The following is a 27,538-nucleotide window of genomic DNA, read 5'->3' as shown; positions in this document are numbered from 1 at the left end:
CAGATAGCCAATTTCTGCTGAAGCGGCCTCCCTCTGATCGGGTGGAACGTCGGGGAGGGATTTTAGTTTTGGGACGTGAAGAAATGGGATTTTGTATCCTCTGGATATAATCTGGAGGACCCAGCGGTCTGATGTTATGGACTCCCATGCCGCTAGGTGCTCCGAAAAACGTCCCCCGACTGCCTCCTGAGTGGAGCAGTCGGGCAACCCCCTCAGGGTTGCTGCGTGGGCCGTTCAGAGAAAGGTTCTCTGGACCCAAAAATCCTGGGAGCCCCTCTGCCCCTGGGGAGGCGTACTCCCTGTCCTCCTCTGCCACGGAAGGACTGGTTGTCAGGAGCGGGTTGGGATTGCTGCGACTTCCGGAACCACATCTTCTTCTGGCCCTTTTGGTTCCTAGAGTAGGACCTCTGGGGCACAGAGAAGCGGACTCCGATGGCAGACAACGTCTTCCCATCCTTCTCGCTCTGGACCAAAGTGTCGCGAATCGTCTTGCAAAAAGGGCAGAACCGTCAAAGGGGGCGTTCGCGAATGACGCCTTGAAGGGCTCCGTGAAATCGCAATGGCGGAGCCAGGCCTGGCGTCTCGTGACTAGGCCTACTCCTGCAGCTCTAGCGGCTCCCCCGGTAGCATGGAAAAGTAACCACATACAGGTATTGGTCACGGAACGAAGAGTGGCCATACGGGTGGAGTTCAAAAGTTTGTCCTCCTCCGACATGGACTCTGGGGGGGATGCAGCGTATTCTTTGATAAGATCGCGCTGCATCCTAATGACATGTGCCAGATAGTTGAGCGCCCTCACTGAGAAGGTCGCTGAACTAAACATTCGCTTCCCCAAGTGGTCCATCATCCGAGACTCCTTGCTTGGAGGATGAACTGAGGGACTCTCTTCAGCAAGTTCCCTCTTAGTGGCTGCTGCCGTCAACATGGCATCTACCGAGGGTCCCTTGCTCCAGTGGGCACGGTCAGCTGGGGGGCTAAGAATCCTGTCCGGCCTCTTGGGGATTGGCTCCACGGTGTCCGGTTCCTTCCACGCCCTGGTGGTAATGAGGTCCACCAGGGGGTCGGCAGGAGGGGACACCAAGAGGTAGGCAGGCCCGCTTCAAATGCCTCCAAGAACACGGACTCGTCCGAGGAAGACTTTGGGGCAGACCACCCACCTCTTATACGAAGCATTTCCATGATGTCTCCAAAGGAGACATCCTTGGGGGGTGATCTTGGGGAGCCTTCCCCTTCCTCCAAGTTCGTGTCTTCAGTTAAAGACTCGGGGGAGTCTATGTGCCTCCTCTTACACGTGTGCTTGCGAGGTGCTTCCTCGGGGGGGCTGTCCGAGGAGCCCTCGCAAGCGGTGTCTAGTTCCAAAGGAACTGCTTGAGGCAGTGAAACGAGCTGTCCCAGTGGCCGGGTGACGGAAGCCTGACCCAGAGCAGATGGAGTGCGGGACGGAGCCAAAGCAAGGGCCGGGGGTCCGGATGCCCTCAACAGAGCCCTCTCCACTACATCAAAAGCCGAAGGGGAGCCGGCCTCGACCAAAGGATCCGACAGTCGGCTCCCCCTCGAATCCGATGAGTGGATCGGAGCCGGCGCAGAGTCCCTCGGTTCCGAGGGACAGTGCGCTCCGACACGGACAGCGCCGAAGGCACACAGAGTCCCTCGGATCCAAAGCTCGGGCCAAGGCTCCGAGAGGTCGGATCCGACACACTCGAGGGCAGGGTCGGATCCGAAGTACCCAGTACTATCGGCGCCGACCCACCCCCGGCTCCGAAGCTGCCCGGCTCCGAGCGCTCCGAGCCCAGGTAGCGGGTCGGAGAAGGAGCTATGGGCTTGAAAAATGGGGTCGAGCTCCCCCCCGGGGGGGGGGAGGCAGGAGCACTCCCATCTGCATCTGGGCCTGGATGAACCTTCGCATCATCCGGTCCAGATCAGCATCGGAGAGGCTATAGGTAGACCTCGATGAGGCTACCGAGGTAGGCCTTGAGTACCGCATCGATAGCCTTGAAGGAGATCGGGTCTCCTCCTCCTCAGGCCCCGGTGAAAAGGCTGGGGACCGGAGCCGAGGAGGAGGAGAGCCAGCAGCCAAAGAGGCCAGAGGAGAAGCCCGCTTAGCCAGCGGGGCCGAGACGGAGGTCTCAGCCCGCCGCTTCTGGTGTTTCTCTCTCCGGTCCTTCTTCCTGGCTTCCCTCTCCTCCGAACCCGTAGAGGGAGTTTGAATCCTGGGAGGAGGTAAGGCAGGAGCCGCAGGAGCGGTAACTACCAACGGGGCGGAGGCTGAAGCCGAGTCTGGGGGCAAGAGTCCCTCCAAGACCAGCTTCGACCTCCGCTCCTTCAATGCCCTGGGGTTGAACCCTGCACAGATTGAACACCCAGAGGTGAGGTGTTCAACCTCAAGGCATCAAACGCACCGAGTGTGGCCATCAGCAGGGGATAGCTTATGGCCACACTCGGAGCATTTTGAAAAGATTGCCTTTGGGGCCTCAGACATTTTCTACTACTATTTTTTTTTTTTTTTTTTTTTTTAACAAAAAAGAAAGTTAAGTTAACCACTCACACAGAAGGCCCCAAAGAATCCACACGCACACAAGCTACGTACCAGCGAGGGGAGGATACTACAAAGTTAACCAATTTAACAAAAAAATAGCTTAAAAGAGGGAAAACCTAAAACATTCACACAAAAAAAGTATTTTTTGACAGAAATTCCCTATAAAAACACCAAAAATAGCACTTAGCTGACAGGAGCTCAAAATCCAGCTGTCACCATGAACGCGGCAAACTAGATCTGAGGTCATGTAGGGAGAGCAGGGCATTATGGGTGAGGGGAGGAGCTAGGAGCTCGGATCCATAACTGGATAAACCATGCCGGTTCGGATCCGATATCGGATCCATACCCACAGGTTGCTGATAAATGAATTCTCCTACTTCAGATCACAAATTCACTTTTAGTATTATTGACCTTATTCAAATAGACCCTGGGGGGGGGAGACTATAAGAGTTGGTTGTCTTATAGAGAAATGTGGTGGCAAATTTTTACTGATGCTGCCTCACCCCCAGGTTTGAATGAATCACTGTCTATTAAACCTCTGCTATACAAAATACATTAGTGTCAAATTGTTTAGAAATAAGTTGAGTCAGTGCTTTTATAGAAACATGTTTTTAATAAATATGAATTCAAGGGAATTTGTGTATTACATTTTACAGGATATATATGTATACATATGTTTATTTTTATTTTGGAATGTTTTTGTTCATTGTTTATGTAGAAAGTTTTAGTGGAGTATGCTGCTTTAAAATTTTTGGAGCCAAAACTTCTATTTAAGGGCTGTAATTCAGAATGGATCTTTGTTCTGAGGAAGCCTGTATTGTAAAAGGTGAAAGCGCTCAACTGTTATTAAAAGTGTTTTTGTTCAGTCCTGCTGGTTTGCATGAGTTTGCTTCATTGTTTGCAGTTTCTCAAGCTACATAGTGTGGTGTCAGCGTTTGCCTTTTTGCTTGTTTTATGGTGTACTTATAACGCTTGGATTATCTTGTTATATTTACAATTATAGTCAAGTTACTTTAACTATTGAACACACTGATATTTTCAGCAAAGGCCTAACTTATGTACCAGCAAAAAGGGCTAAAATTACTGACTTATTAACTGAACTCAAGTTGTTCACGAGGAAATTGAATTTAGCAGTTTTGCATCAAGAAGCACCTGAGATGGAAATTAGTTCCATGTACATTCCTAGTGTAGAAAATCCACCATTACATCCCAGAATAAAATTGTTCAAAGAAATATGTGAGCTTGACTTCAGGCATTTGTTGCAGCAAAAAAATCGACAATGTAATCATTTTAATAACTTTTCAGGGGCACAACAAGACATTTTAAGTGAACTTAAAGCCACTAGTGATGTGCGTATTATGCAACCTGATAAAGGAGGTGGACTCGTGATTATGAATGTATATGACTACAAACAAAAATTATTGAATATTTTGTACGATGAAGCATATTCTGAAACATCTATTAATGAGATAAACATTTCATATTCTAGAATTGATTATACACTTGAGGATATGTTATGGCAGGGGCAGATTACAAATGAAGCATATTATTATATGCAAGTAAAAAATCCCAAGATTCCTGTAATGTTTGGAGTACTTGAGCTACATAAGAATGTGCAGCATCCACCTATGCGTCCTATAGTGGATGGTACTGGCTCCAAAACTTACTATATAGCAAAATATATTGATATGAAGTTAAAAGAAAAGATAAAAAGTTTACAATATATTTGTCATGACTCCTGGGATTTTCTTACTAAGGTTAACAGTTTACCTATTGATAAAATAGATGAAGTGGAATTTATTACAGTGGATGTTAAGGATCTATTCACTTGTATACCGCAACAATTGGGTATCGTTTGGTTCACTGACTTCTTTTTTGAAATTTTACATACACCTCAGGGTGAACTTAATGCACTTGTTGATCTTTTGGAACTTGTTTTATCTAATAATTATATTTACCATGATGGACACTATTTTAAGCAAATTAAGGGGGTGGCGATGGGCTCTCCCGTAGGTACCTTATATGCAAATGTCATCATGGCAGTCTGGGAGCATAGATTTTTGTTCCCATCTGAGTTCATGCAATATATACGATTATATAGTCGGTTTCTGGATGATCTATTTCTCCTTTGGAATGGACCCATAGAGTTAGTTGAAGAATTCATTAAATATATAAATTCTACTACAGATTTTTTGGTTTTCACACATGAGTTGGATAGTAACAGTATAGCATATCTGGATGTACTCTTGCAAAAAATTGGGTGCAAAATAAATTAAAAGCTAATATACATTGTAAAAAAACATATTCTAACAAATTCTTGCATTTTCAAAGTCATCACAAAAAGGCTGTATTGAAGGGACAGTTAGTGCGAGCAGCACGTATGGTCTCTGATTATGATGAGTTCATCAATGAATGTCAGTATATAGTCAGCATGTTTAAAAATAGGGAATATCAAGAGCAATTTGTTCAAACTATATTGCATGAAGTGGTTATTAAGAGGAAAAGTGTTTTTTATAGACGATTATTGGAAGGAGCTGAATTTATTATTTCACACTCTATAGAGCAGCACACTATTGAACAGTTATCAGAAACAATGGAGAATAATAATAGTTCTGGTGGTGACCTACATTGTAACATGGGTAATTTTAATAAGGTAAATTTTAATAAGGTTAATACATCTTTCATCACTACTTACACGCAGGATTCGGAGTTTATAAAGGAGCTAATTACAAAAAATTTTTTTTTTTATAAAAGGGGATGTACCACTGGTAAATCTATTAGGGACACACCCTTCTATTATATATAAAAGAGATAGGAATTTAAAGGATTGGTGTAATGCTGTTTCAAACTCACAGAGAAATTACAAAGGCTCAATGAGAAAATGTAACATGTGTAGGTATTGCTCATACATTATGGAAACCGAGCAGGTATGCATAAATAGTGTTAGTATACAAGTAAAAGGAAGATACAACTGGAATACCTGTGGGGTAGTGTACGCAGCTTTATGCACACAATGTTCAGCCTATTACATAGGTAAGACTAAACGAAAATTAAAGCAGCGTATTTATGAGCATCTCTATGACATTAGTAGGCATTCAGAAAATAATGCATTATACAGGCACATAGAGCAATATTCAACACATAAATTCAAGTTTTTAGTATTGGAACAAGTTATTCTTTCACCTAGAATAGGTCCTTGGAAGATCATATTAGAGTCAAAGGAATACTGGTGGCAAGTATTTTTAAATGCCACAGTATTCCCAGGACTAAATGATTCTATTTCTATCACTAGCATTTTAAAATTAAGAGCCCTTAATAGGTAAATACAGGTGTATTTCCCATATGTTGTTAAACAACATTTTTAATATACATTTGTAATGTGTTTTTATAGCAAAATTACACATCATTTATTACATATTTATGAAGGTATTTTTATTCATTATAGGTTTCAAAATGTATGCATATATCATATGTATTTTTAAAATAAATATTTAAAATATGTATTTTTAAATATACATATATTATTTATTCTGGATATTACTATATTTATAATTACATTATGTAAGGGTAGGAATACCAAATAAATTCATTATATTAGTTCATGTTGTGTATTGATATCATAGTTATATTATATATATATTTTTTATGCAAAAAGGAAGCATTTGTGTTTAAGTATTTGAAAAATGAATTGGTTTATTGGATAATTGGTTGTACTGGTAGCATTATAAAATTGGTAGAAGCAGCATTTTGAATTTGTCTGATGAAGGCTGGAGAAATACAGCCGAAAGCGCTTACCATTTTTTCTTGTTAAAATAAACAGTGGAACTTACAGTCAGTTGTCCGCTCTTGCTTTTGTGCTACTGGACTATTTTTTATATATCCGTTTGGAATTGGCAAAGTATGGAAATGAAATCTGCACCCCTGGGATACTATGTTTAATACCCACTTGTCCTGGGTAATTAACTGCCAATTTTGAGCATGAAGTGCTAGTGTTCCCCCCCAAGGGGGCTGCTAAAAGATAAGTGCTTGGAGATGGTAGAAGAAAGTCATTGAGACTGCTTACTGTAGGGTTGTGCTTTGTTTCCTCCAGATTTGGAGGTGGAGGTACCCCATTGCTTTGACCTGTAAGAACCCTGGGATTGATATCTGGAGCCTTTTGAGCGCCTGGGTTTGCCCTGAGTGGCTTTGTTGGACACAGGACAGGACCAGTTTTTAGTAGGCCAGTGCCTACTGAACCTGGGTGGCTGCACTTGCAAGAAATCTTTTACAGTTTGCATAGATTTAGCTTTGCCTTCCATTTTCTTTAAAACCTCTTCTGCCTTATTACCAAACCAAGTATCATGCTGCAAAGGGGCATCCAACAATTTAGCTTTAACATGATCAGGCAGATTTTGCTCCTTGAGCCAGGCATGCCTTCTAATCAAAGATCCAGTAACGGCAGCCCTACAAGAGGCCTCCAAGGAATCAAAATCACATTACAAAGTATGCTTTCCAACCTGTTCTGCTGAATGCAATAAATCCTGTAACTCTATTTTCCACACAATCAGAAATCAACATAATTTTCTGTTTCAGTAAGCCGATAACATGCTGTTGATATTTAAGCATATGAAACTGACAGTTTAAAGCCCTGATTGCCAAGGTTGCAGACGTATAAACCTTCTTATCCCTTCTATCCACTGCCCTGGAATCTCTATCAGAAGGGGTAGGATTTTTGGCAGTAGAAGCCTTAACACCCTTGGGATCCTGAGAAATAGTCTCAGGATCAGCAGCTGGATTTTTGAAAAGAAATTTGTGGGAGTCAGGAACCCTGTAATATCTGTCTGGATTACTAGGAGCCAGAGGCAGGGAATCAGGAGCCATGCTTTGATTCCGAGAATACATCATCAACAATGTCTAATAAAGGAGGTATTGCCAAAGGCCTATGCTGAGGAAGAAGGAAATCCCCAAGCCTCTTTTTTGATTCAGAGAAGTCCTGACTTTCCCAGTGAAAATGTTCCTTAAAGTATGCAAAGTCTCCCCAAAAGAGTAATCTTCAGGGGGAGATGCAGATGGGATGGATTCCTCTGCATCAGAATCCTCATAGGGTGGAATAGAAAGTTCCTGATCAGAAGAGGAATCAGAAGAAATGGAAACCTGATCTGAAGATTCATAATCAGTGCCTTAACTAGGCCTCTTAGCAGGGGGGGGGGGGGTTGGGAACCCCTGATCAAGGTAATTAAATCCTCAGCCATTTTGATCATCTGTTTTTTAGGCATAGGAACCTGAGCACATGGCTCATGCTTCGGTTTTTTAGACATAGAAGTTGTTTTTGACCTTGTTTTTGTTGCTGGCATCGGTTTAATTCAAAAATGTTGAGGCTTGAAAACACCCTCAGAAGCCAGTGCCTGGTCAGCGGCTCTGGACCCATTCAAGGGAGAGACATCCGCGGGTTCAATACTCTGAGAATCTCGTGGCATACCAGACTCTGAATGGGTCTCGGTAGAGGCCTGCGACTCAAAAGTAGCGGGTATCAGGGGCTGCAAAAGCGCCTTACTGAGTACCGGCAAACCGGTGACTGGCTTAGGAGAAGCTTCGTTGGTTTTGGACCTCGACGGGCTGTCTTTTTCCTTGGGTTTTTTGTGAACTCCGGTAGTCAGACTGCTAACCGACGACACTTCAGGATAGTTAAATCTTGAACCAAAATATTTAGAAGCAAAAATATACCAACGCTTAATAATGTGTTGGTTAAATCTAGCACAAAGCTGACAGCAAGGCACGTTGTGATCAGGGCCTAGGCAAGGAATACAGTACAAATTAAAATCCTTATGAGGTATTTGCTTCCCACAAGTAATGCAATTATTAACTTTAACTGACATCGGTAAGGAGCAAGAAAAAGTTTCCCCAACGGAGTACTTAGCTTTAGTTTGAAGACTTCAGTTCTGAAACTCGAATATGAAAATTTCAGGAGTCGGCCGACTGGCACTTGCAAACTGCTTCTGCTTCGGGCACCGCACGGCAAGAAAGACTGAATAAAATGGTGTCGGCTGCATGTTTTGTAGCCCTGACGACCTGAAGTCATGGAAGAGGAGACAGCAACTGACGCAGGACCCAAGACTTTGTTATTCGGGCCGACTGAGGGCAACCTACCAGCAGATTATCCAAATGTAATGACTGCAACAGTGAAACACGAAGAACATCTTGCCCTGAAGCGGAGATATTTTCTTAATGATTCCCTGATAGGAATGTGGAGGTAGGCTTCTTTTAGATCTAGGGTGGCTAGCCAAGCATCCTTGGAGAGCATGGGTAACAGCTGCAGGAGGGTGAGCATTTTGAATTTTGGGATAACCAAGAAGGTGTTTAGAATGGACATATCAAGGATGGGGCGCCAGGTGTCCTCTTTTCTGGGCACCAGAAAAAGTCTGGAATAGAAACCTTGGCCTACCTGTTCTGCAGGAACGTGCTCTACTGCCCTCACAGAGAGCAGGGAAAGGATTTTTTTTTGAGCCTCTGCCCACTGATTTTGTGGTAGATCTGGGAAACCTTTTGGGGTTGGAAGGGTGTGGAAGGAAAATTTGTATCCCTGAGACACAATGTTCAGAACCCATTGGTCCTTGGTAATGGTAGCCCAGTTGCTTGAGTGAAAGGAGAGTTTTCCTCTCAGGGATAAGTGAGGGTGGGCAGAGGGGGTGAGTCATTGTTAGTTCTTTCCATAAGGGGTGGCTTAGAACTCCCTGGTTTTGAAGTGGAGGTAGTCCACTGTTAGATCTCTGCATTCCCTGGGGCTGCTGTTTAGGGGGGGGGCTCTGTTTCCTTGGGGCCTAGGCTGGGCCGGTTTACTCGAAGCAAGAAAAGACCAGTGCTTGGAGGGATAATGCCTGCTGAACCTAGGGGGCTGGACCTGTGCAAGAAATCCTTGATAGTTTGCAGAGATTTTGCTTTTTCTTCCATCTTTTTTAAGACCTCTTCTGCCTTAGTGCCATAAAGGTTATCCTTGTGCAAGGGGGCATCCAACAATTTAGATTTGACATGGACTGGTAGGGGTTGTTCCTTAAGCCATACATGTCTTCTAATGATAGAACCAGTGACTAATGCCCTGCAAGAAGCTTCTAGGGTGTCAAAAAGTACAGTTGTGTACAATTACCATAAATGTAGATGTTAGAGTGTATTCACTGTTGCAGTCATCACATTTGGGTTATCTGCTTGCAGTAGCCCTTACTCGGCCTGATTATCAAAGTCTTGGGTCCTGCATCGGTTGCTGTCTCATCTTCCATGACGTCAGGTAGTCAGGGGTATAAAGCATGCAGCCGATGCCATTACATCAGTTTTTCTTGACCCAGATGTCAGGTGCCACCCTAATGGGAAGCAATTAAATATATATATACAAGGTTATACCTCCAACAAAAAAGCAAATACACCAAAAAGCTTTTAAGCATAGTAAAGGAGAGTAAAGGTAGAGCCAAAAGAAGTCAGTGAATACACTCGAACATCTACATTTATGGTAAGTGTACACAACTGTACTATGTTCTTCGTGTTTCACTGATGCAGTCATCATATTTGGGTAGATTCCCAAAGCTAAGGATGGGAGGAGGAATTCAGACAGCATTAGGACCAGCTATAAGGCCATGCAAGACTGCAGTGGCAAAGCCAGCTCTGAATTTAGAAAAAAACTGGTAAATGGTAATGCTTGGTGAAAGTATGTACAGAACTCAGGTAGCGGCTTCTAGGATGTCCCTGGTAGGGACACCTCTGAGAAAGGCTGTAGATGTAGATGTAGCCTGGTTGAATGGGATCTAATCCCCTGTGGGATAGGTTTTCCATGGTGCTTATAACAGAAATGAATGCAATGGCATATCGATTTAGAAATGGTTTGCTTTGAAATAGCCTTCCCCTCTCTGCCCCTGCAGCAAATGCCACAAGCAGTTGTTCAGATTTCCTTTCAGGTTTCGTCCTGTCCAAGTAAAATCTAAGTTGTCTGTGCACATCTGAGTGCAGTATTCGTTCCCCTTTGTTCTGTGGATTAGAAAAGAAGGTTGGCAAATGAATGGACTCACTAAGCGCCACACTGGATACCACCTTGGGCATGAAAGAAGGATTGGTCCTGAGGGACACCCTGTCCGCATGAAAGATGATGAAAGGCTCCACTGCTATAAGAGCCTGTAATTCAGATACCCTTCTTGCTGAAGTAATTGCTAAAAGGAAAGCTGCTTTCAAAGAAAGGAATTTTATCTCTGCACTTGCACCTGGCTCAAAAGGAGGAAGAGTGAGTTTTTCCAATACAAAGTTAAGGCCTCAGACTGGAGTTGGGGCTCTCCTGGGTGGTCTTAAGTTTTTGGCCCCTCTGAGGAACTGCTTGAGCAATGGATGTGAGAAGAGGGGTGATTCTGTGTTGTAATGAGCTGAAATGGCTGAGGCGTGAATTTTGATGGAGGAAAACGAAAGGCCCTTGTGAAGCATCTCAGTTAAGTATTGAAGAATCTGAGGTAAATTGGGCACTGCTGTGCCCATCCCTTGAGTTTGGTGCCAGGCACAGAATCTTTTCCATTTTTCAGCATACGATTTTCTAGTACTAGGCCTCCTTGCCTCCAAAATGACATCCAGCACTTGTTTACTGAGGGATGGTAATGGAGAGATCAGGTAATTAGCCAGGCTGCCAGGTTCAGGGTTTGAAGCTGAGGGTGCAGAATCTGGCTCTCCTGCTGTGACAGCAGGGTAGGGGTCTGGGCAGGTGCCATGGAGCCAGCAGTGACAAACTGTGCAAGAGGGGGTACCAGTGTTGGCGTGGCCAGTCTGGTGCAATCAGTATCGTCCTTGGTTTATCCTGTTTGATCTTTAGTAGTACTTTGGAGAGGAGAGGCAGAGGAGGAAAGGCATAAACTTATAGATTTTTCCAGCCCAAGGACAGAGCATCCACTTTCCAAGCTTGTTTGTGGGGAGTCCTTGTGCCGAATTTGTCCAATTGGTAGTTCTAGGGGGAGGCAAACAAGTCTATATCTGGGCTCCCCCATTTGCTTATCAACATGTTGAAAGTCTTTGGTTCCAGTTTCCACTCGTGTGGGTCCATGAGATTTCTGTTTAGTTTGTCTGCCAGTGTATTTAGTTTTCCTGGGAGGAACTGAGCCTGTAGATGCACTTGGTAGCTCAAGGCTGTGTTCCACAGAGCCATGGCTAGTCTGCAGAGGGGGTAAGAATGGGTACTCTCCTGCTTATGTACCACATAACAGTGGTGTTGTCCATCTTTATCATTAATTGTCCTGGAAGAATGTGGTCATTGAAGGCTGTCAGAGCATTCTGTACAGTTAACATTTCTTTTTAATTTATATGCAGGTGCATTTGACTTGGGTTCCATTTGCCCTGAATGCAGTTCCCTGCCAGGTGAGCCCCCATGCATAGTCTGATGCATCTGTTGTTAGGGTTTGGGCAGAAAAGGGTAGAGTGAATGGTAGTCCCTTGTTTTGGTGGCAGGTCTCTACCCACCAAAGGAACTTTTAACCGTAGGCAAAATATGATAGGAATCATTGCTTCTAGATCCTGAGAATGTTGACACCATAGGCTTTTTAGATACCATTGTAGTTTCTTCATATGCAGACTTGCATATGGAATTAATAGAATGCAGGAGACCATGAACCCCAAGGCTTGCAGTATTTGCCTTGCAGATAGCAGGGATTTTGTGGCCATTAGTCTGAAGTAAGTTGTCAAATGAATTTGTTTCTCTGGCCTCAAGTGAGGAAAGCCATCTGGGAAGTTGCGTTCAAGCTTGCTTCCAGGAATATAATTTGTTGACAGGGTACCACATGTGATTTCTTTTCGTTTATGGTGTACCCCAAACAAGTTAGCACCTTTTGTACAAATGCCAGATGATTCAAAAGTATGTCCTGGCTTTCTGCCTGAATTAGACAATCGTCCACCTATGGGTATATTTGAATATTTCTTTGCCTGCAAAATGCAATAACTGGAGCTAGGCACTTTGTGAATACCCTGGGTGCAGTAGATAAGCCAAAGGGCAGTGCAGAGAACTGATAGTGCATGTAGCCTGCTTTGAAACATAGGTATCTTCTGCAAGATTCCCTGATTGGGATGTGCAGGTAGGCTTCCTTTAAATCCAGTCTTGCCAACCATGCATCTTTGCCTAGCATAGGAAGTAACTGGTGAAGAGTTAGCATCTTGAATTTTGGAATTAAAAAAAAAAGGTGTTTAAGATAGAAAGGTCCAGGATAGGACGCCATGAGTTGTCTTTTCTGGGTATCAGGAAAAGTCTTGAGTAGAAACCTTGTCCCTTTTCCTCTTCTGGTACAGTTTGAATAGCCATTATGCTTAAGAGAGAGAGAGTACTTGCTTTTGAGCCTCTGCCCACTGATTTGGGGGTAGATCTGGCCAACCGTTTGGGGTTGGTAACGTGTGGAAGTGAAATCTGTATCCTTGGGAAACTACATTTAAAACCCATTTGTCTTGGGTAACGAGTTCCCAGTTTACTGCCTGCAGAGCAATCTTTCCCCCTAAAGGAGCAGTCAGTTGAGAAGTATAGGGCGGAGTCTTACTACTCCCTGATTTGGAAGTGGGAGCCCCCCACTGCTTAGTCCTGTGCGTACCCTGGGACTGAAGCCTGGGTGTTCTGCTGGTTCTGGGTTTGGACTGAGAAGGCCTGGAAGAGGCAGGAAAAGACCAATTCTTAGAGGGCCAATGCCTACTAAATCTTGGAGGCTGTACTTTTAGGAAATCTTTAACAGTTTGCATAGATTTAGCTTTTTCTTCCATCTTTTTAAGAACTACTTCTGCTTTGTTGCCAAACAGGCGGTCCTGATTTAAGGGAGCATCCAGCAATTCAGCTTTAACATGATCTGGCAAAGATTGCTCCCTAAGCCAAGCATGCCTTCTAAGTACAGACCCAGTGACAGCAGCCCTGCAAGATGCCTCTAGTGAATCAAAACCACATTGCAAAGTATGCTTTCCAACCTGTTCAGCAGAATGCATTAAATCCTGTAAATCCTTATTTTGAGCACAGTCAGGAATCAACATCATTTTCTGTTTAAGCAATCCAATAATATGCTGCTGATACTTTAACATATGAAACTGGCAGTTTAAGGCCCTAATGGCCAAAGTTGCAGAAGTGTATAGTTTCTTATCCCATCTATCCAGCGCCCTGGAGTCTCTATCAGGAGGAGTAGGATTTTTGGCAGTAGTAGCCTTAATGCCCTTGGGTCCCTGTGAAATGGTTTCAGGATCCGCAGTAGGATTTTTAAAAAGGAACTAGTGAGAGTCCGGAATCCTGCAATATCTATCAGGTTTTCTGGGAGCAGGAGGTAAAGAGTCAGGGGCCAAGCTAGATTCCGAAAAGGTATCATCAACAATGTCTAGAACAGGAGGGATAGCTAAAGGCCTGTGTTGGGGCAGGAGTAAGAAATCCCTAAGCCTCTTTTTAGAATCAGAGTAATCCTGGCTTTCCCAGCGAAAGTGCTCCCTAAGAGTATGCAGGGTTTCACCAAAAGAGAAATCCTCTGGGGGTGAAGCAGAGGGAATAGAGTCCTCTGCATCAGAATCCTCATAGGTAGATAAGGGTAAATTCTGGTCATCAAAGGAAACAGAAATTTCAGAATCCTGGTCAGAAGCATCATAAGCAAATTCAGTACTAGGTCTCTCAGAGAGGGAAGGTTGGCTTCCCCTGATTAAAGTAATAAGGTCTTCAGCCATTCTTATCATTTGTTTTTTAGGCATAGAGGCCTGACCATGCGGTCTGGGCGTCAGTTTTCTAGGCATAGTTTGAGTTTTAGGCCTTGAAGAAGAAGAAGATGGTGTTGGATTAATATGCAAGTCAGTACGCCTGAATACACCCTCAGAAGCCTGTACAGCGGCTCCGGACCCATCCAAGGTAGAGACATCTGCAGGTTCCACAGTTGAAGCATCTCGCGGCACACCGGACTCAGAATGGGTCTCAGTAGAGGCCTGCGAATCTGAACTAGCGGGTATCAGGGGCTGCGAAAGTGCCTCACTGAGTACCAGTGAACTGGTGACTGGCTCAGGAGAAGCGTCATCGGCAGCTTTGGACCTCGGCGGCCTGTCTCTGTCTTTATCTTTGCGATTTTTCAGAATCCCGGTAGTCGGATGGCTAACGGACTACATTTCTGGATAATTAAACAGAGAACCGAAATATTTAGAGGCGAAAATATACAAACGACGGATAGTGCACTGATTAAATAAAACATAAAACCGACAGCAAGGTACGTCGTGGTCAGGGCCTAAGCAAGGAATACAGTACGAATGAAAATCTTTGTGAGATATTTGCTTTCTACAAGTAATGCAATTATTAACTTTTATTGACATTGGAAAGGAGCAAGAAAAAGTTTCCCCAACGGGGTACTTAGCTTTAGTTGAAGACTTTGGTTCTGAAACTCGAAAATGAGAAGTTATGTACCTATCATAACGTTCCATGTTAGTTGTCTTCTCGCCTTCTTTCTTGCTGGATGGGACTCGGTCTATACTAAAGCTCGACAGCTAATTTTACCGGCTCGAGGCAACCCTATATCCCCTGATGCTAGGCGCTAACTACCCAGATCTCGTTTGGTAGCTGAGAACATAGCAATTTTAGCCGCCCAACCCAAGGGAGAGAAGGAGAAGGGGAAAAATTCCCCATGTGCCACTACCTGAAGCTATAGCTACCCAAGGATAACCAGTTTAAGCTTCAAATTGTGTAAGGTGAAGACCCCGATAAGAATGGGGAATCCTTTCGGTCTATCCAGGCTAGTGGGATGGCAGGTGGGACGCAAGAAAGAAGGCGAGAAGAAGACAACTAACATGGAACGTTATGGTAGGTACATAACTTCTCAATGTTAAGTTGTCAATCTCGCCTTCATTCTTGCTGGATGGGACCGCGTCCCTAGCACCTTCATCCCGGGTGGCTCATCGGAACAGGCTCTTGAGAACGGTGGAACCAAAATTTGCCCTATTTCTGGAGGCCATGTCTAATTTGTAGTGTGTAATAAAGGTACGAGGAGAAGCCCATGTGGCTGCTGCACAAATAGTATCTATTGGCAATCTAGCTTGAAAGGCTGTTGATGTAGCTAAAGCTCTGGTTGACTGGGCTCTTGGCTTAGAAGGTAATTCTTTAGCTCTGAGTTGATAGATACAGGTAATCACACAGGACAGCCATCTAGACAAGGTTACTTTGGATACCGGAAGGCCATTTTTACCTTCCGCATAGGACAGAAAAAGCTGATCAGATTTCCTAGTTTGTTTAGTTCTGTCCGGATAGTAACGGAGCTGACTATGAACGTCCAGATAATGCAGTTTCTGCTCTGCCCTGTTAGAATAATTAGGGAAGAAAACTGGAAGATCGATAGATTGATTTAAATTTGCCTGAGGAGCCACCTTGGGCAAAAAAGACAGGTTAGTTCTGAGAGAAACTCTGTCTTTGTGGAAAACTAGATAAGGAGGACGAATGCAAAGGGCATGGAGTTCTGATACTCTCCTAGCAGAAGTTATGGCAACTAGGAAGAGAGTTTTCCAAGAGAGCAACTTCAAAGAACAGGAAGCCGCAGGTTCAAAGGGAGGAAGAATCAAGGATGTTAAAATCAAATTTAAATCCCACTGTGTTGGGGGGGTCTTTGATTGGGGGTTTGAGTAAAAAGATACCCTTAAGGAAGGCTTTACAAAGCTTGTGGGACATGATGCTGGAGTCCGATAGGCCTATGTGAAAATTTGAAATGGCCGCTAACTGAACCTTTACTGTGGAGAATGAAGAGCTTGAATGAAAAATTTCAGCTAGGAAATCTAGAACTGACTGTATAGGAGCAGTGAAGGGATCTATATTCCTAGCCCTTGCCCAGAAGGAAAAACGCTTCCATTTACTAGTATAAATCCTTCTGGTAGAGGACTTAAGGGAAGCTACAATAATATCACAGACAGAATTGGAAACCAGGGGAAGCCTGGCTAGGGATGGAAGTGGAGCAACCAAGCTGTGAGGTTGAGAGATTGGAGGGATTGGTGCAGCTGCCCTGACTGGTGGGCCAAAAGATCTGGCACTGGGTCCAGATGCCAAGGCTGTTCCAAAAGGTAACGAAGCAGGAACGGGAACCATATCTGTCGAGGCCAATAAGGGGCAATGAGGATCATCCTGCCTCTCAAGGCAGTAGCTTTCTGAATCAACTGAGTGATTAATGGAAAGGGGGAAAAGTGTATGGAAGTCCCAGAGGCCAATCGTGGACTAGAGCGTCTCTGGGGGGATGACCTGGAAGGGGAAAGAGAGTGAAAAAGTCAAGGCACTTGATGTTCTGAGGTGTTGCAAAAAGATTGCAGCAAGGAAGACCCCACTTCTGAAAAATCTCCTCCATTACTGATTGCTTGAGAGACCACTCATGTGGCATGAGAATAGCTCTGCTCAACCTGTCCGCTATGATGTTGGACTTCCCGGGGATATGCATTGCTATCAGAAACCGCTGAGAAGAGATCGCCCATTGCCAAAGTCTGAGTGCCTCTCGACACAGGGGATAGGACTTGGTTCCGCCCTGCTTGTTGATATACCACACTACGGACATATTGTCCGTCTGAATTACAATTGTCCCTAAGGGAAGAGAGTCTTGGAGGGCTTGCAACGCCATAAGCACTGCTCTCATCTCCAGGACATTTATGTGCAGGTGGCATTCAAAAGGTTGCCATGTGCCCTGGACTGTCCCGCCCTGAAAATGCCCCCCCCCACCCGATCAGGGAGGCGTCCGATGTGACCGTGGCGACCGGAGGGGAAGGAACAAATGGTCTGCCCTGAAGGACTTGAGGGGAGACCATCCACCAAGACAGATGTTTCTTGCAAGATAGAGTTATTAAGATGTTGTGTGTCAAAGGAAGCTGTTGAAAGGACCACTGGGAGAAGAGCATCCACTGAAGGAGCCGCATGTGAAAGCGAGCAAGGGGAAGTAGCGTGATGGCTGCCGCCATGAGACCCAACACTTTTAGAATAAACCTGGCCTGGATTCTTTTGCTCTGAAGGAGGATATGAACGTGATTTCGAATATCTAAAACTCTTTGCTCGGTTAATTTTGCTGAGAGTTGTACGGTGTCAAAGGTGGCGCCTATGAAGACTGACAAGGCGACAAGGCAGACTTTTCGAAATTTATGGAGATACCTAGCCCTTTGCAAGTTTGAATGGTGTAATCTCTGGCAAGAAGAAGCTGATGCCTGGTTGTGGCAGTAAGGAGCCAGTCGTCTAGATACGGAAACACCTGGAATCCTTGATGTCTCAGGTGAGCCGTAACCACTGCCATGCATTTGGTGAACACTCGGGGGGCTGTAGTGAGAACAAAGGGCAGGGCCCTGAACTGGTAGTGACTGGCCCCCAGCCGGAAGCGGAGAAACCTCCTGGAGCACCTGTGCATCTTGATGTGATAGTACGCATCCTGAAGGTCCACTGAGCACATCCAATTGTCCTGACCCAGAAAGGGTAGAATGGACTGTAGCATGACCATCCGGAACTTCGTTCTGTTTACAGACTTGTTTAGTCTGCTGAGATCCAATATTGGCCTCCAGTCCCGTCTTTTTTGGTACCAAAAAGAACTTGGAGTAGATTCCGGATCCTAGTTGGTCTGCTGGGACTGGCTGGATGGCTCTTTTTGTTAGCAGTTTTGATATTTCTAGTACTGCTTGTTCCCTTAGACTGGGTGGAACATCTGGGAGGGGCCCTTTTGGCTGAGTTAGGGTGTGGATAAAGGGAATTTTGTAACCCTCAGATATAATTGACTGTACCCATTTGTCTTGTGTGAGAGAAAGCCAGGCTTCTGGGTACAGCGATAACCTTCCCAGACTGCTTCCGAAGGTGGACAGTCGGGCAGCTTCTCAGGGATGCTGGAAGGGTTTTGTCAGAGAGAGACTCTCTGTTACCCTGATTCGGCGGACCTCCTCTGCCTGTAGGGTGGCGTCTGTTGTTGCCCCCCCGCCTTTCGGGGGGAACTGACCTCTTGCGTCAGGCGTGACTCCCTGTGATTTGCAGAACCACATTTTTCCACCCTTTTGACCCTTAGGATATGGTCTAGACGGGGTTGAAAAACGGACTCCCATGGCAGAGAGAGTCTTGCCATCTTGTTCGCATCTGGTCAAAGTATCCTTCACTTGAGGTCCAAACAACGCCAAACCATCAAAGGGGGAGTTACTGAAGGAATCCTTGAAGGGGTCTGCGAAGATGCAAAGCCGCATCCAGGCATGACGCCTTAAAGCCACACCTGTGCCTGCAGCTCTACTCGCTCCATCGGCTGTATAGGAAATAAGCCGCATGGAGGAGTTGACAATGGAATTTAGGGTTCCTAGCTGGGAGTTGATTTTGTCCTGAGACCCCGCAGCTGTTGGATCCTGTAGGGTATCACCCATTTCTTTGAGAATGTCTCTTTGAAGGTGGGTGAAATGGCACAAGTAATTCAGCGACCGCATGGCGAAGGTCGCTGAAGAGAACATCCGCTTGCCGTACTTATCCATAGCCCTAGATTCCTTATTAGGAGGATGGATAGGCACTGAAGGATCGGCAAGTTCCTTCTTAGTGGCTGCAGCCACCCCCATGGAATCAACTGGGACACCCTTAGTTAAAAATGGTTTATCTGACGGGGCTGTGATAAATTTGGAAGGCCTCCGTGGGGTGGGTTCTATCGTATCAGGGGCCGTCCATGCCTTCCACACCACCACTTCCATGAGGGGGTCAAAAGGCAGAGACACCCAGGAGGTGGAAGGTCGAGAATCAAATGCTTCCAGGTAAACCGACTCGTCCTCGGAAGGATTGAGGGTAGACCAGTTCCCCCTCTGCTTGAGGATTTCAAGGATGTCAGAAAAGGAGACATCCTCAGAGGGGGACCCTTCCGACTCATCCAAGTCGGTATCAGATGTGATGGACTCAGGGGAGTCCACATGCTTCCTCTTACATGTCCTCTTTCGAAGGGGTTCACCTGATGGATCAGGGGAAACCTCGGAAGAGGAGGATATTCCCAATGGGGAAACCTGAGGCGTTGGATCTCTACGGTTGGGAATGAGAGAGTGGGTAGAGACCGCAGAAGGCACTACAGTGGGAGAAGCTGATGGAGCTGACCATGGAGCAGGCACTGGGGCCAGTACGCTCCTCGACCTCGAAGGCACCCCTATCAGCCGCTCCTAAGAAATAGGAACCCCAGCTGGCACTGAGAGGGATGGCTCCGAAGCCGATGTCGGGGCTGAACTCACCAGCGCCGACGCTCCGAGAGGGAGAACGGGGTCGGACAAGGGTCCGATGCCACTCGCCCCCTCGGAGCCGACGAGGAAGTCCAAGTGCCCGGATCCCTCCAAGGATGGGACCATGGAAGAGATTGGAGCAGACAACGGAGCCGAAGGGGGAGGTATCGGCTCCGATGTCTCGACGGTCGCGGCTCCGAGGAGCTCTGGCTTCGAACTCAGGGGCAGAGTCGGAGGAGGAATCGTAGATGGTATGGGTATAGCCACTGTCTGTTGAGACGGGCTATGAAGCATTTGGGCCAGTGCCCGAGACTTTAGGAGTCTGCTAACCACCCTCTCGAGGTCATGGTCTGAAAGCCTGGAAGACCGAGAGGAATGGCTCCAATGGCTTCGCTCCGAGAGCAAAGGCGATCTCGGAGCAGAGTGAATGGACTCCAGGGACGGAGACCTAGATCTCTTGCGGGTGGAAGATGGCACCAAGACTAGTGGTGCCGATGGAGCCAAAGACACGTCGGCTCCGGCCGGAGTCGACTTTGGAGACAGAGTCTTGGAGGCATCGGCTCCGGCCGGAGCCAACTTTGGAGACAGAGTCTTGGAGGCATCGGCTCCGGCCGGAGCCGATGCAGAAGACTGCAACATAGACGTATCGGCTCCAGCCGGAGCTGATCGTAATGCAGTAGGTGAGCCACCAGCCGAAGGCTTGGAGCACGGAGCCGACAGTTTGAATGGCTTCGAAGGTTTCCCCGGCAAGGACTTAGCCGGGGAACCTTCGGGCTTTAATAAGCCCCTCAAAATTAACTTATTCATGCGCTCCCGCAGGACTCTTGGACTGAATGCATGACAAACAGAACAAGAGTCCTGCAGGTGCAGGGGTCCCAGGCAATACACGCAAGAAGTGTGACCGTCTGTCAGCGACATTTTCTGACAGCACGAGTCACACATCTTGAAGCCTGAGACTTTAATGTCTTTAGACATTAAGCTGTCAAGGGAAGAAAAATCTTCCTTGGAAAGTTAAAACACACACACCCAGTAACACACGAACAAAATTAAGGTTAACAAAACCAGACACACAACTAACTGTCCCAAAAAAAGGGAATGGGAAAAAAAACGGAAAGGGCCTAAGGCCTAACCTTAACAGGGGAGGGATATAACTTTTGGGATTAGGGATTAACAAAATGGGAACCCAATGGAAGTGGTATACTAAGGAGGTTAAGATGCTAGTCTATTTTTAAAATAAAGAGGAAAAATCCTAAGAAAAGAGTAGAAAAATTTGAAATTTTTCACTGACCTGTGGAGCCGGTAAAAAAAGCAGCTCGCTAGCGAAAGTGGCAAACGAGATCTACGTAGTTAGTGCCTAGCATCATGGGATATAGGGTTGCCTCGAGCCGGTAAAATTAGCTCTCGAGCTTTAGTATAGGCCGAGTTGGAGCCGAGGATCGGCTCCGAACCCATCCAGCAAGAATGAAGGTGAGATTGACAACTTAACATCAAAAATTCCAGGAGTCGGCCGACCGGCACTTGTGAACCGCTTCTGCTTTGGGCACCACACGGCAAGAAAGACTGATGTATTGGTGTCGGCTGCATGCTTTATACCCCTAACTACCTGAAGTCACGGAAGATGAGACCGCAACCGACGCAGAACCCAAAACTTTGAGAATCAGACCAACTGAGGGATACTGCAAGCAGATAACCCAAATGTGATGACTGCAAAAGTGAAACACGAAGAACATCCACAGTGCAAAGTGTGTTTAGTTACTTGACTTGCAAAATGCATTAAATCTTGTAAATCTTTAGATTCTGCCTAAGCAGGAAAGGAAGACATTCTTTATTTAAGGAGTTCCAAGGTACGTGACTGAAGTTTCAGCATATGGAACTGGCAATTTAGTGCCCTGATAGCAAGAGTAGCTGAGGTTTACACTTTTTTCCCCCCATCTGTCCAATGCTTGGGAATCCCTGTCTGAGGGGGTGGGTTTCTTAGAGAGGTTGTTTTACTCCCCTTTTGGCCCTTGAGAAATGACCTCAGGGTCAGCTGTTGGATTTTTAAAAAGATATTTGTTTGAGTCAGGGACTCTATAGCACCTGTCTGGTTTTCTGGGAGTGTGAGGTAGGGCATCAGGAGTCAAGCTGGATTCATGGAAAACATCCTCCACAACATCCAGGACTGGGGGGATAGCCAAGGGTGTGTGTTGCGGAAGATCTAGGAATTTCCTGAGTCTCTTTTTAGACTGAGGGTAGTCCTGACTCTCCCATTGGAAATGCTCCCTTAAAGTATGCTGGGTTTCCCCAAAGGAAAAATCCTCTGGGGGAGAGGCTGAAGGAATGGAGTCCTCTGCATAAGAATCTTCATAAATGGAGAGGGGTTGCATGTCTTCATAGTCAGATGCATCACATTCATCTGACTCTTGTTCAATTAAAACTACAGGGGCTAAATCTCTTTTCCTTTTGGCTTCCCTTGATCAGCATGATAAGGTCTTCTGCCACTTTAAGCATTTGAGACTGAGGCAAAGTAGCAGGTGCCTGAGAGTGGGGCGTCCGTTTCTTGGGTGTGGTACGAACCCTTGGCCTGAGAAATTCGGTCGTTTTTGAAAGAATGGTAGTCATGAAAGAAGACGTCAGTTTGTGTCGAGAGTCGGTAGTGCAAAGGACTTCCTCTGAAGCTGGTGCCTGCTCAGCATCTCCAGACCCATCCAAGATAGAGACGACCGCAGGATTCTTAGCTGGAGAACAGTTTTGCGGCATACCGGACTCTGAAAGGGTCTCAGTAGCTGCCTGTGAATCAACTGAAGTGGGCATCAGGGGCTGCGAAAGCGCCTCACTGAGCACCGGAGGACTGACGACTAGCTTAACGGAAAGCGTCTTCGGTAGGTTTGGACCTGTACGGTCTGTCTCTCTCTTTATCTTTACATTGTTTCAGAAGATCTGCTGTCGGATGGCTTACTGAAGCCATATCGGAATTCGAGGATTGTAAACGAAAATATCTGGCTACAATAAGGGCCTGACGATGGATAGTTCTGGCGTTGAACAAAGCACAGAAGTTTGTGGCACATTGTGGTTTGGGCCTAAAAAATGACGCAGTAAGAGTGGAAGTTTTGGTGTAGCATTTGCTTTCCACAGGTGAGACAATTATTAACTTTATCTGACATCGGTTAGTCCAAGAAAAAAGGATCCCCAACAGGGTACTTAGCTTTAAAAGACTTCAACTTCAATTCGGTAGACGAAAACTCAGGTAGCGGCCAACTGGCACTCGTGCGAACTGCTTCGGGCTCCATGGCAAGAAAGACTGATGTAATGGCATTAGCTGCCTTACTTTATACTACTGACGACTTGACGTCAGTCCTCAAGCGACAGCAACCAATGCAAAAATACTAAGTCTCTGGTATTCAGGGTGGCCGAGGGCTACCCTGGCAGGGATAACCCAAATGTGATAACTGCAACAGTGAAACAGGAAGATCATCTAACATCAGTCTTAGATCCAGCTGCGGAAAGTACCCCCGCCTTACCAGGCTATACCTGATTCCACACTTTCTGACACCAAAACGAGTCAGAAAGACTAATGGTGGTAATGTCTCCATCTTCATTAAGGAAAGGCACACTTCCAGACTGATTTGCCAGCATGATGCCCTGGAATTACTCCAGGTGCAACTGACAGTTAGCAAAACACCCATCCAAGTTATATCCAGCTATAGACCCCACTCCATGACTCAGGACACTCACTCCTACCTGGACCTACTTGACTCCATCAAAGTACACACTAACACCCTGATCCTTCGTGACTTTAACTACCCCACCACAGACTGGGTGAACTATTCCTGCACTAATCCACTCACCCAATGATTCCTTGACTTCATCAGTTCTAATGCACTAGACCAGCTTGTCTCATCCCCCACAAGGGGGAGATAACATTCTGGTCTTGGTTCTCACCAACATGGGTGACCACTGCACCACTCCCATAGTATGTTCTTCCCTAGTGACAGCTGATCATCGGTCTGTGTCATTCGAAGTTTCTATCCCACCCAACTCCTACCCCCCCCCAGCCGTAACTAGGCTAAAAAACTTCTCAAAAGAGGACTAAAACCTCCTAAGAGAGGGTATCAGTAGCTTCACACCAGTGCTCCCCTCAGAGGATGCAGACAACTATGCTGAACAGTACGCCAATGCAGTATACAAGCACCTGTACAACTGCATGGACTCAGTCATACCCAACAGAACTAAAACCTGCTCCTCAAGGCAACACAAACTTGTCTGGTAGACATCCTCCATCAACAGGCTTTAAAACAAAAGGAAGAAACTGTTGTCAAAGGGTAAAAAGGAGCAAATTCCAAACTGGAAAAACTCCATTCTCAGTCTCAACAAGCAAATTAGATCACTAGTGAAAAACCTCCAAAGCCAATTATGAATTGAAACTAGCCTCTGAAACAAAGGGAAACCACAAACTTTCTTCAGTTATGTCAGGAACCTCCATGGCAAAGCCCAGACTTGCTCTAAATTAGTACTTAACGGTAACCACTTACACTAATCCTGTTGACTTAACCAACCTGCTAGCTGATAGGTTCAGCGCAAATGTTACCATCCTATCCCTCCCTAGAGGGCCATTCGACATCCCAATACTTGTCCCACACCTCACATCTCCATAGAGCAAGTGTTAAAGGCCCTATCCAAGGCAAAGAACACAGCTTCCATGGGACCTGATAGTATCCCAGGCTGGACTCTGCACCATCTCCAGCAAGAACTAGCTTTGCCATTGAGCACCCTATACAACAACAGCCTAATTACAGACTTCATTCCAGCAGAGTGGAGAACTGCCATTGTCATCCGCTTGTACAAAGACGGTGCCACTACTGACCCAGGAAATTATTGCCCCATTAGCTTGATAAGTCTGATCTGTAAAGCCATGGATGGTATTATTATAGACCTCATAAACAAGGACATAGACAATCTCAAAGCACTTGACCCCACCCAATTCAGATTCGTCAGGGGCAGATCTTGCCTGTTGAATGTAGTTGACTTCTTTGAGACTGTCATCAAGACCCTGGATAAGGGAAAGTTAGTACATACAGCTTATCTTGACTTGGCCAAGGACTTTAACACAATCCCCCACTCGGGCATCAAAGAAAAGCTGACACAACTTGGCATAAAATCCCTATCTCATTAGGTGGGTGGCCAACTGGCTCACCAATAGGACCCACAAGGTCAAACATAGGTGCCACCACCTCGCACAGCAGACCTGTCACTAGTGGTGTTTTCCAAGGATCTGTTCTGGGACCCCTACTGTTTGGCATCTACTTCTCAGAGGTCCAGGCACAGACAAAGGGCCTGTGGCTGATCAAGTTTGTAGATGACTGTAAGTTGGGTGCTGTCACCGACTCTCCAAATGATGTTAACATACTGCAAGAGGGTCTCATAGCAACAAATGATTGATGCCAAAATCATGACTTTAAGTTAAAACGCAAAAATATGTACTATCATACCATATGGCAAAAACATGGCCCCTACTGATTACCACATCAGCGGCAACCACCTAAGCACACAACTTGTGGTGACAGACCTGGTCCTCAGGTTGGCAACATTTCACATTCGACCATCATGCAGCGGCAGTGGTCAGAAAAGCCTTTTACTTAGCTCATCTCATAAGTAAAGGGATTGCATCTAGAGAAAAGGAGGTTAGAACCTCTCTGTACTTCTCCCTCATTCGGTCTATAATTGAGTATAAAGCCCTGTTTGGTATGTACCTCTCCAAACACCTGCACCAACTCAAAAGACCGCAGAAACACCTCACAAAGAGAATCCATGGCCTCCAACACCTGTCCTACGGACAGGCTCAAATCACTATCCCTCTATTCAGTATCATACAGATTGCTCAGAGGTGATCTGTCTCTTTCCTACATGGCATTATCGGACCCTGCCCTACTAGAGATGCTCCATATCCGTAAGTCTAAGTCCTCGTGCATTACCTGCTTGAAAGACCTAAATGTAATATGCAACATCAACAAAACCTGCTGGAGAGACAGGTTTGTTTCCCGAGGCTGTCTCATCTCTGGAATAGACTTCTCATACATGTCAGAGTACCTCGCTGACCCTCTTCAAGTGCAACCTTGATGAGTGGATGAGAAACCACACATTTGTCCCAGGGGTTCCACATTTATCCCTCATTTACAAGGGTGACGTACTGACTGAGGTGTTATTTTTGGTGATAAAACTCTTGACCAGGGTTGTAGTTGGCCAGGGCCATTAGCCTAGTAACATCCTATGATCCTATAAGGCCTCGTCAAAATCAGATTTTAGCAGTCCTTTCAGAATCAATTTGTTTTTATGGTCTACTAGAGCCCCCTGACTACAACTCTGACAAACAGCACAGTCTTCTTGCAGATGTACTACACCCAAACAGTAGACACAGAGTTGTCTGTCAGAGTTTGGAAGTTTCCTGTCACACATCTGGCATCTTTTGAAACTGGAAGTTCCTTTAGGATTTTCTGCCATCTCAAGTCTCACGCACACGCACACAAAGCTGAGAGAGCTAGCGGAGGAGTTTTTTTAATGATTAGAACATAAAAAAGGAAAAGTTGTACCAACAATGGCACTTAAGAAATACCACTTAAGGTAAAAGGAAGAAGCACCAGCAATGGTACGTTACATTTACTGGAAATGAGATAGATACGAAGAGAAGCGGGTAGTTGAACAAATAACAAAGTTTTATCAGAAAAGCTATAAGAAACTTAGTTTTTTTTATGCTGTTGTTCAAGAGCTCTGAGGAAAGTCTGGCACTATGGAGCAGCAAATGAGATCTGAGGTAATCTTGTGAGGAGCATTATGGTAGAGCTTAGCTCGAGAGTTTTTGGAAGGCACGAGCTGGAATAACAGCCGAGTCGGTTCCGAGGTTCAGAACCAAACCCGCAGTCAAAGATTAAGTGAAGACTGACATCAGATCCAGAATTAACCACAGCTGTAGATTACTGCTACACAACATCCCCCAGCCCAAGCGCCATGTACTTTGTATATAATTAGTGCCTGGAGCCCTCTTTGAATGAGCCATATTCCATTTAACTGCACTTTAATTCACTGAGCACTTACTAAAAGACGTAGCTCAGACACTGAGTCACATATCCTTCAGTATTACAGGCAGATGTTGATGCTAGGTCTATAATGTGATATACATGATTTATGAACCTTGCACTGCAACTAAAATACGACTCCATGGTTGCAAATGACAACCAAACAATCAAAATAATTTTCCAACTGTTCATGGAAACAAGAAAAAGCAAGACTGCTATAAAAAGACACATCAGACTTAAAAGTTCCATGGTAGAAGCTTAATCTTAATGCACAGCTTGCAGTGGTCTAGGTATGTAGCGAATGGCTATGATTAAAAAAAAATAGCACACATAACAATCAAAATTAAACAGTCAAACCTTCTAAAATTAGCCACGTTTTCAAAGGCATCTGTCATAATTGTAGCTGGAAGGGCTGCCAGTCCATTTTCAGGTAAGTTTGAGGTCAGTTTCTTTTCCAAAAGATTTCCTTAAAAACACAATTTTTACCATACTTTTTTTCAAACATGCACACACTTAAAGAACACTGCAGAAGGTTAATTAAGTTCACCAAAGTGATGCAGCGAGACCAGCAAGCCTATACATTCCTAAGACTGCATAGGTCTAACACAGCTCACTGGCTAACGTGATATCTAATGGAGAACATTTCGGATCTGAACAGGCAATCCCAGATGGTGAAAATCAAACAAAACAAAAGCCAAGTATGTACATTTCTTACTGTATTTACAGATGCACATCTCAGGGAAACCACTCTTTCTGATACAACCTCTATATGGCATCATGCTGAACAGAATATATGATGTATCAG

General features: G+C 45.4%; 1 protein-coding gene across 3 annotated transcripts in view; it reads right to left on the bottom strand.

Moving 5' to 3' along the window:
• EIF2AK4 (eukaryotic translation initiation factor 2 alpha kinase 4) overlaps nucleotides 1-27,538 on the bottom strand; it is a 3,701,979-nt gene that overhangs the window by 1,965,219 nt on the left and 1,709,222 nt on the right. The window lies entirely within an intron of this gene.

This window comes from Protopterus annectens, chromosome 6.part0 (genome assembly GCF_019279795.1).
Source record: "Protopterus annectens isolate FY-2018-M chromosome 6.part0, PAN1.0, whole genome shotgun sequence".
Lineage (NCBI taxonomy): Eukaryota > Metazoa > Chordata > Ceratodontiformes > Protopteridae > Protopterus > Protopterus annectens.
The sequence above is the reverse complement of the archived record's forward strand: the minus strand, read 5'-3'. Positions and strand labels throughout refer to the sequence as shown.